We start from the raw sequence: 8577 nt of genomic DNA on the forward strand, positions 1-8577 counted from the left end.
TACACCACTTTGTATTGGTCTTTCACGTGGAATTCCAATGAAATTGATTCATGTTTGTGGCTGTAATGTGACAAAATGTGGGAAAGTTCAAGGGGGCCGAATACTTTTGCAAGCCACTGTAGATCGACCAGTAGAAAAAGCCAATATGAAGAAACCATATTGAGTAATATATCATATAAAAGAGAAGATTTATTTTTTCAATATCTTGTCCTATAATGTCACATTGGTGCCATAAAAGCTGATGTCATCAAATGTAATAGAAAAATCGTAAAAAACAAGTTTTTGTATAGTCCTTGCCCTATGAGGGAGCTGCACTCTCTTCTTTTTCTTCTTTTTCTTACCTTCTATCATTTTTACACTTACAATTTTGGAACATGGCTAAAAGTTTAAGTGAAACAGGGTACATGTAATGTGGATGTAATCTCTGTAAACAAGGAGCTCAGGCTTCAGAAGGCTATTGAACTTGTAGATTGCACATAACTATCATGATGTGCTACTGACACCTCCTATTTGTGAGGACCAGCCAATGAGAAGAAGGCTGTCTTAAAGGAACAGAGAGCATATCCATACCAAGGCCCAGGAATAAATCGTATGGGAATCATTTTTTAAAAACACAACCTAATTGAGTGTTATTGCTGATCACGTCCATCCCTGTATGACCACAGTGTACTCTCCTCTGATGACTGCTTCCTGTAAAATAACGCACCGTGTCACAAAGTTTAGATAATCTCAAACTTATTTTTGAGCATGAAAATTGGTTCACTGTCCTCAAAAGGCCTCCACAGTCACCAGATCTCAGTCCAACTGTGTGATGCTGTCATGTCAGTGTCGAACAAAGTCCCTGACGAATGTTTCCAGCACCTCGTTGAATCTATGCCATGAAGAATTAAAGCAGTTCAAAATGTAGTTTATTTTTAATAAAGCATTATGCTTCATATTTCTTTGTAATCTAGAGTAAAAGATAGGTCTCATGTTGGATTTGTTCATATTTTTTGAGTACACAAACACATGTTGTAAAACCCAAATAAGGAAAAGCTGTATTTTTTTATCTTTCCCAAATGAATCAGATTTATAGACTTTTATATCAGCAGCCATAAACAACAGGAATAACCCAGAGGGGAATTATTAATTTTGATAACAACAGCTCTGTTTCAGAAATGAGAGGAACACAGCAATGGATATTAGTTCCAGCCGTGTTTGAACAAACCAACCATTCATTAAGGTTTAGATTTGCATTATATTTCCTAATCATCATTTTGGAGCCTTGGTACCAGACAGACAAACATTAAAAGGCATGTGAGAGTAAATTTAAAGGGGCATTCAAACTCATTTGCATATGTGGTGTCTTTTCAGTCAGCATCAGTTTGGACATGAGAAGAACATGGGGCTGTATACAGGAAATGCAGTGGAGAAACAAACGTAAAAGCCCTGCATCTCTGCTTCACGGCAGCTACACAAGTCCACACCTGCTGCTTACCTAAATCTACACATAATAGTTTAAATTGTGTCTTTACTTTGTTACTAGCAGCCTGTCACAAAACAGATCATTTGTTCTTTAACTGAAGAATGAAGAAGACGTTTAAACTTGATAGAACTGTACAAACTCTGTGTTTGCCCTATTATATACGGTATTCCCAAGTATTTTGATGCATTCTCAATCATCCATGAAAATAAATCTCCAAAAGTTGATTCTGTTCATCTGGACGTAGCGTTTTCTGGGAGAAACGCTTCGTCACTCATCCAAGTGACTTCTTCAGTCTCAGCTGACTGCAGGTTTCCCCAAATCTTATAAACAGTACATTTGCATAATGACTGAAACCAGCCCACTGAAGGAACAATGGGCTGGGAGGTCAGTTCCTTAATCCTGGACAGGGAAGAACACTGGTTTGAGCGTGGAGTCAAGGAGGCCATTTACGTGAAAAGGGAAAGACCATCTCTGAATCGAGGAGGGGGCCTAAGGGTACATCTTTCACCATCATACAATGCTGTGATTGCAGCCATTCCCCAACTCTCTGTGAATGGTACTCATGGCCTTTGATCAGTGGTCTTTGATCAGTGGTTGTTGATCAATGGTCATGAGAATTTGCATAATTATGATTAAGGAACTGACCTCCCAGCCCATTGTTCCTTCAGTGGGCTGGTTTCAGTCATTATGCAAATGTACTGTTTATAAGATTTGGGGAAACCTGCAGTCAGCTGAGACTGAAGAAGTCACTTGGATGAGTGACGAAACGTTTCTCCCAGAAAACGCTACGTCCAGATGAACAGAATCAACTTTTGGAGATATTCCCAAGTATGTTTGCACATTTTTCAATAAACCTATTTATTTTTATTTTGCTATTTGTACAGCAAAATATAAAGAAATATTGAGGTGATGACAGTACTGCATGTCGCTTTCAGTTTACTCCAACTTGATTCTGTTATCATCCACCTCGTCAGGGCTTCTTTAAACATAAAAACGTTCATGCCTTGCGATAAAAATAAAAATTCAATTCAATTTTATTTATATAGCGCCAAATCACAACAACAGTCGCCTGTTAAAAACATAAAACATAAGATTCAGGTTTACTTAGCTTACTTAGCTGTGAATCACTTCATTAATCTCTATTTGAAATAAACTAGCAGTTTGCAAGAGTTTCCACCAGAGGTCGCTCTCTGTCACGTTTTGAGACCTGATTCAGCCGCTATCATGTCTGTGCACACGAGGCTTTGATCATTGCTGCAGTTTCAGGTTCATACCTCTCTGCAGTGACTTTAAACAGATGTTGTGTTTTTATCAGTGTAATTAGCCTACATCAGAACCAGCTCTGCTCTACGTGGAGCTGCAGAGTTATAGGACAAGGTTTCACAAACTTTCTACCCTGAAGCAGCTCGATTTTGGGATGAAGTTCAGACATGTTTTCTCCGGGATAGTTCAAAAGGATAAAGATCTTGATTTTTGTTTTGTTTTGTTTTTCCAAAGAATCCTGTCCTGTTTATTGTATTGCTTTTTTGGTTTCTTTCCCTTCTGTTACTTCCTTTTCTGCTATTGTTAGTTTGTTTAGTTGCTCTCTTGCAGATAAGAAAACTAAAAGACTCAACAATGCATATGCTCTCTTTGTTTGTATACAACAAGAGGTAGAGATTATGACTTGCTACTTTTTTTGGACGTGTCATTCACCTGTTACTGAGAATAGATGCTTTTTAAACTGGTTGGTTGAGTTTGGAACAATAGAGAAAATACACAGCGCATCTATTTTAGGATCATACTGATCAACGTGGGGAGCGTCTCACACAGGCCCTGTGTGAGAAACTAAAGGTCACTTAATTAACTTGCCTGTCATAAATTATTCAGCAGTGTCTTAGTCACCCCTGCAGGAGCTTAAGGTAGAGACTGTAGGTCTGCTCAGCCTTTGCAAAACCAGTTTAACCCATCTCCCTGCATCCCAGTGACTGACTGGTACAGACAGCATGAGAAAAAACTGTCAATATTGCGATAAACTTTACTCATAAAGCATAAAAAGTCAAGCGGTTCACTGCTGTTCTAAGAAAAAGAGATACAGCAGCATCATCGGCTGTAACTTTCCACCTCTGTGTTTCCTGATTTAACATTTCATCAGATTGTGTCAGTTCCACTAAAATAAATGTGAGCTTTTATTTGCTTGAATCAGCAGCACTGATGGAGTGACGCTGGTTAGTGAATCACACGTCGCAAAGGTCTCCTGAAAGCAGCTTGTTTCCTGTTGGCCTGTTCTGAAATCCTGCTCTCTCTCCATGACCGGCTGCCATTGTGTTGTATGTTGGGCTGTATCCAGGCACAAAAGACAGGCATTGGTTAGGGGGAAATTAGCCTCTATGGGGGAACTTTTCAGCACTCGCTGCCTTTTTGGACACCTGTCACATGATGGTGGACACGCAGATGGTTTGAAATCATATCTAAGTAAGACAATAAAGTAATGACGTCCTTGTGGACAATGGTAAGTGGAGTTTAAAGTAGAGTGGCTCCGTGAATTACTACATATAGCTATTTATCATTAATATTCACTAAGATCAGTGACATTAGTTAACCCTGTAACGCCATGTGTATCACGTGTGATGCATGTCATGGTTCTCAGGTTTTTTTCCTGTGTTCTTCATCCAGTTCGGAGTTACTGTGATTATTTTCTCGTCCCTCACTCTGTATTCTCCTAGTTTAGTTATTCGTGTTTCTAGATGTTAAATTTTGTTCCCTTTCATGTCCAGTCTGTCTTGGTCTCGTCTCCGTGTGTCCTCCCTTGCGTCCTCCGTATGCAGTCAGTCTTGTCTCCGTGTTTGTTTCCCTTTCTGTCTGTGTGTCAGTTTGTCTCTGTAGTCTGTACTTCCTGTCTTACTTTGTCACTTCCTTGTCTAGTGTGCATTGTGTTTAGTTAAATTTCTCTATGTCCCCTTCCTCCTGTGTTAGTTCCCTTGCATTTAGTCGATTCGTGTGTATGTTACGTTTCCTTTTAGTTATTTCCCTTCTTGTTTCCTTTGTTTCTTCCCCATGTTTCATCTGTTTGTTTACGTTTCATCTCTGTGAAGTTTGTGCTTTGGTCTCTGTCTCAGTGTTCATGCTTCCTGTTTTGTTTTGGCGATCTCTCGTCTGGTGTGGGTTGTTTCCAGTTTTGCTTCCCTCGTCTTATTATTTTGATTCTCCTCTGCTGTGTGTTGCCCTCCAGCTGTCGCCACTTCTCCTTCTTGTGTATATATTCTCTCAGTCTCTCTTTGTGCGAGCAACAGGTCACTATGCCTTTGTGTTTCCTGCTTCCAGTTTATAGTTTAAGATTTTTGGTTTTCAGTGAGTTTTCATTTAGTTCCTTTCTTTTAAATTTATGTTCCATGTGGTGTTTTTGCCATCAGTCACATTAACAGCTCACTTTGTGTTAATCACCGTCGGTATTTTTTGTATCTGCTCTTTGGGCCTCGCCCTCTCCCACAAACAATCAGATTGTGAAAATATTAAAGTTTTTTAAACTTCAGCGTCAGTGTTTCATTTTTTCCCCTTTACAAAAACCTAAATTTAAAGTTTCACAATACATGCTTCAGCAATAAAATGCACCAAAAATGCAAATGTAGTAAATACGATACAAATTAAAACTCGTCAAGTTGATATTCAACAGAAGACGCACATTCACGTCATTCAAGGTGTGGTGCGCTTAGGTGATGCGTTATAGAAACCACAGGTAGCTTGTTGTTAGCTCTCTAGTCAGTTACGTAGTGTCTGTTTCATTTATTTACATTTATTTAAATCATAAATTCAGGTCTATGTTAAATTCTTTGTGACTGTTCTGCCCTTTGGGACATTTCAAAAACACTTAATTTGTTTTAAAAATGCACTCTGTTTATTTTATTTCTTTCTAGCACACTAGCAAGCCACGATAATGGCTGTATTTAGCTGTATAATACACAAATGATCAAGTATGGACAATGGTGGATGGTAATAGGTTTCGATAGAGGCAGGGGCTGCAAATCAAGTTCACCTCTGGGCTCCATGAAACCTTGGGCTGGCTCTGAGTTCATCTTATTTACATAGCGCCAGATCACAACAGCAGTCCTCTTACACCGCTCTAGATAAAGCCAAAGAATAAAACAAATCTACATGTGTAAGCACTTGGTGACAGTGGGGAGGAAAAACTGTCTTTTAACAGAAAGAAACCTTCAGCAAAACCAGGCTTGGGTAGGAACGGCCATCTGTAGTGTTGGGAGTGCATCATGCAAGATAAAGCTGTAATCTGAACCTACAGCAACGTGACTAAAAAGTTGATTCGGGATCCCCTGATCCAGCCCCAACTATAAGCATTATCAAAAAGGAAAGTTTCAAGCATAATTTCAAAAGTAGAGAAAGTGCAAATTCCCAAAATCTAAGCTGGGAGGTGTTGCCACAAAGCTGAAGGCTGTGCCTCCCATTCTGCTTTTAAAAACTCCTTCTGAGAGGTACAAAACATTTTTTAAAAAAGTGCTTTTTTAAGCGTAGGACCTTGATTCTGCTTTAACAGTTGTGTCAAGTGACAGATCGCCTCATTGTCAACTCAGCATTTTCACCCCAAAACACTTCTGATCCTGAGTCGTCTTGAGACTGATTGGTGTTTAGATAGAGCTGATCAGAAGTGCCATCCATCCAGCCTACATAGGATACACCGAATCTAACCTTCAGCTACATCTTTGGATGGAGGAAACTCATGCAAAAGCCAGAACAGCTGCACCACAGTGCTACCTTTAGCACATAAAAAGTTTAAAAGAAAAATAATCATTCTTTATTTATTCCAGAAGCCAAAAATAAGTCACACAACACAAAAAACAAGTTAAATAAATCTCTCCATAATAAAAACCGATAACATTAACCTGATATCCATCAGGCCCATGATGATCCCGTTCTCAAAAGTGTTGAGCCTGCAAACAAATTTATACATGAGGTTTCATAATAGAGCTTCAAATGTGCTGACATGGACTGTAAATTGCATACACTCACTGTTGCTGGTTTAAAGAATCATCTTTAGTTTTTATTTAAGAAGTTGTGTAATGTGGTTCCACCCAACTGCGTTAAGCAACTCCTGAGAAACTGACTGCTTTTATGGAAACGTTAAACTGGCTCAGCAAAAAAACAAAGTTTCACTGAAATAAATCAAACACATCAAGTAAACTTCTTCTCTGTTTCTTAGAATTCAGATCAAGTCAGTTCAGTTTTATATTGTAAGGTAACAGAGAAAAGCCCAATAATCCTAGGACCCCCTAAGAGGAAGCACTTTGGTGAAAGTGGAAAGGAAAAAAATCCCTTTTAAGAGGAAGAAACCTCCAGCAGAACCAGGTCAGGTTTGCCACCAGAGATTAATAACAAGTAATGATTCGATGCAGAGAGGTGTATTAACATATAGTGAGTGAGAAAGGTGACTGAGGAAGATACACTCAGTGCATCATGGGAAGTCGCCACCAGTCTAGGCCTACTGCAGCATAACTAAGGGAGGATTCAGGGTCACCTAGAGATAGTGTCTGTCTCCCGAATCCAAACTGGAAGCTGTTTCCACAGAAGAGGGGCCTGAAAACTGAAGGCTCTCCCTCCCATCCTACTTATAAATACTCTAGGAACAACAGGTAAGCCTGCAGTGCGAGAGCGAAGTGCTCTAATAGGGTGATATGGTACTACAAGGTCATTAAGATAAGATGGGGCCTGATTATTTAAGACCTTGAATGTGAGGAGCAGAATTTAAAATTAAATACTTCTTATACTTTCTCTTTCTAGTCCCTGTCAGTACACAATTAGCACACTGCTGTGTGTTTGTAATTTGAGATTTAGTGTTATCGTGCATACCTGATCTTAGCACTCGCATTCATCACGCACGCTCTGCAGGATTGTAAAACCAGCAGCTGTACCATGGTACGAACGTGTGTGTTTGCTGATGTCATAAAATGACTGGTTTGCCAATATAGAAAAAATATTAGTCGACCAATAAAGCTGATTTGAAAGATACTAGATTTAAATGTATATTACTTACGTACTATATGTGCGGTGTGTGCCTTTCGATCTATTATATCTTTGGCCTAAAGATACAATTTAAAATTGGTTCTTTGCTAAGTTGTCACAACACTGGTTCATCCCTGTTTTATGCTTGAATGATTCAGAGGTCAGTGTGAAGCGATTCAACAAATAGCAGAAATATTCCTCTGAGAGGGGTCAACAAACAGGCTCTCTGTATACCTGCAAGTTGGTGCAGTGATTTCGACCTCTTACATCTATGCAATGAAACAGCTGTGATGTTTTCCCTTTTCGTTGCATATTTTTACTCCTTGTGAACTATTTGTACTTCCCATTTTCTCTCTTTTCCTTCATCTTTGCTGTTTCTGCTGAGCTATACTGTTTTCATCATATATTTGCGTTTCCTGTTGGCCACTTTTTGTCACCAGTTTTCCACACAATGGAGTTTTTTGCACTGTTTTCATCTCATGTCTCCAGTTGTTTTGCAGTCTACAGTTACAAAAGAACTTGAAGAACCATTTTTCTGACCAAAGAGAAGATCCCATCTGAGTTTCTGCATGAAGTGTGGATTCAGTTTTGGTAGCTTTTGTCTCTAATAAATGAAACCGTAATTTAAAAACAGCTTTTTTTTAATTACTTGTTATCTTTGTCTTATATTACAATTTGATTCAGGATCTGAAACTTGAAGTCATGATAAATATGGGGGGGGCAAAAAAATCAGCAACTTGGGGGGAGGCAGCTGTGAAATCCACACAGGAGTCAGAATTCAGTTATTTTAAACAAGAATCCAAAATTCCAGAGCTGAGGTCTGCTTTGCTGAAAACAATCCAGGTTCACTGCAGCTCTCTTTAGCTAGTATCGCCTCTAAAACCCTGAAACAGCGTCAGATCTTCAGCTTCCACGCGGGATCGCTGAGGAAAACACGACACACCTGCAGCCTGACCTTTGACCCGTCCTCCTCGGCCGTCTCTGCCTCTCTGTTTACCTTCATCATATTTGCATAGCTGCTGCCTGACCGGAGCGCTCGTCCTCGCGTGCTCACACACGCCCCCGCCCCCGCTCACCTGCCTGCCTCGCGCCGAACCAATCCAGCGGTCGCTCGGTGCGCA

Source organism: Neolamprologus brichardi, chromosome 3 (assembly GCF_056152115.1).
Source record: "Neolamprologus brichardi isolate AB-2024 chromosome 3, ASM5615211v1, whole genome shotgun sequence".
In the NCBI taxonomy this organism is placed as follows: Eukaryota; Metazoa; Chordata; class Actinopteri; order Cichliformes; family Cichlidae; genus Neolamprologus; species Neolamprologus brichardi.